Source organism: Micropterus salmoides, unplaced genomic scaffold (genome assembly GCF_014851395.1).
Source record: "Micropterus salmoides isolate LMB-PRFRI ecotype aquatic unplaced genomic scaffold, ASM1485139v1 Ms_hic_scaffold_1815, whole genome shotgun sequence".
NCBI classification, from domain to species: Eukaryota; Metazoa; Chordata; class Actinopteri; order Centrarchiformes; family Centrarchidae; genus Micropterus; species Micropterus salmoides.
The window spans coordinates 1-1059 of record NW_024040946.1 but is presented as its reverse complement, the minus strand read 5'-3'; the positions used below and the strand labels follow the sequence as shown (position 1 = coordinate 1059).

At 38.3% G+C, this 1059-nt stretch overlaps 1 long non-coding RNA gene across 1 annotated transcript; it reads right to left on the bottom strand.

The window, feature by feature from the left end:
* Positions 1 to 269: 269 nt before the first annotated feature.
* LOC119909680 lies at positions 270 to 837 on the bottom strand. The gene is made up of 4 exons (XR_005445512.1): positions 744 to 837; positions 606 to 656; positions 428 to 511; positions 270 to 319 (listed from the first exon to the last, which is right to left on the bottom strand). It is a non-coding gene; the product is annotated as an uncharacterized LOC119909680 (long non-coding RNA).
* Between the last annotated feature and the right edge of the window lie 222 nt (positions 838 to 1059).

Sequence of the window (1059 nt, the reverse complement as noted above, 5' to 3'; positions counted from 1 at the left end):
TTGCTGCAATACTGCAATCCTTGATATTTGTGCATGCATCCAAGTTATTTCTGAATAACAGGTAAAACTGTAAATTCTCAATAAAGTGGCTGAATATTTTTGGATCACAGAGAAATGTTTAAATATTACTAACACTGATGTTAAAATTTCCATTTTTTAAAGAAACAAGAAGTCTTTAAGAGATACAAACACTCATTAGCTGAAAAAAATTAACCGCATAGAGGTCCCCTCTTTGCCGATTCCGGAACCGGAGCGCTCTCCTCGTAAAAGGTAGGGGAGAGACCCTGCATAAAGTACCGTTCACAATCGCTCGCACCATCTGCGGGTGTAATGAAAGAAAGAGTACTGTTACCACATCTGCGTAAAAGTTTGTAAATAAATAAATAAAACCTACACACTGATTAAAAGTTAAGGTAACCTTACTTACCGACTTCTCCTGTGAGATCTACAACCTGCGCTGATGGAATGCCATTCTCCCTTGTAGAACCTATTTCCTCGCCTGAGTACAAATCTGTAAAAACAATATACAAAATACACATCAGGATAGTACACTTTAAAATTTAGAACATTTCTATTTCACTCTAGTACATAGAAGGCCCTCTTACCTTCAAGTTGATATTCGGTTGAATGAAGCCCATTGTCGATCAAGTCAAAAACTGTTAATTGAAAACACGCAGGAATGAAAATACAAAGTGTCGATTTTTGCTATTTCTTAAGTTACGGAGGAAAGGCTGAATGCGTACCGTGTTCTCTTTGAAGGGTCATCGCTCTGGTTTCAGGTCACTAGTGTGAAGACCTCAGGATTTCTGGTAGGGTACTTATAGAAGTAAGAAAAAAAAAACAACCAAACACACGAGTGCTGCTCTGCATGTGGGGTTGGGGCCCTTACTTCTGGTACAACCAGATTATTATTTAAACTCTTGTCTCCGGCTGATAAAAATAGCTTCCTGTTTCGAAAACGAACTCACGAACTCTGTCTGCTAAAACCAGACCGTTTTTTTAACATCCGGAGTCTGGGTTATAGATAACCAAAGTTAATAACTGGTCTACAAGATTACC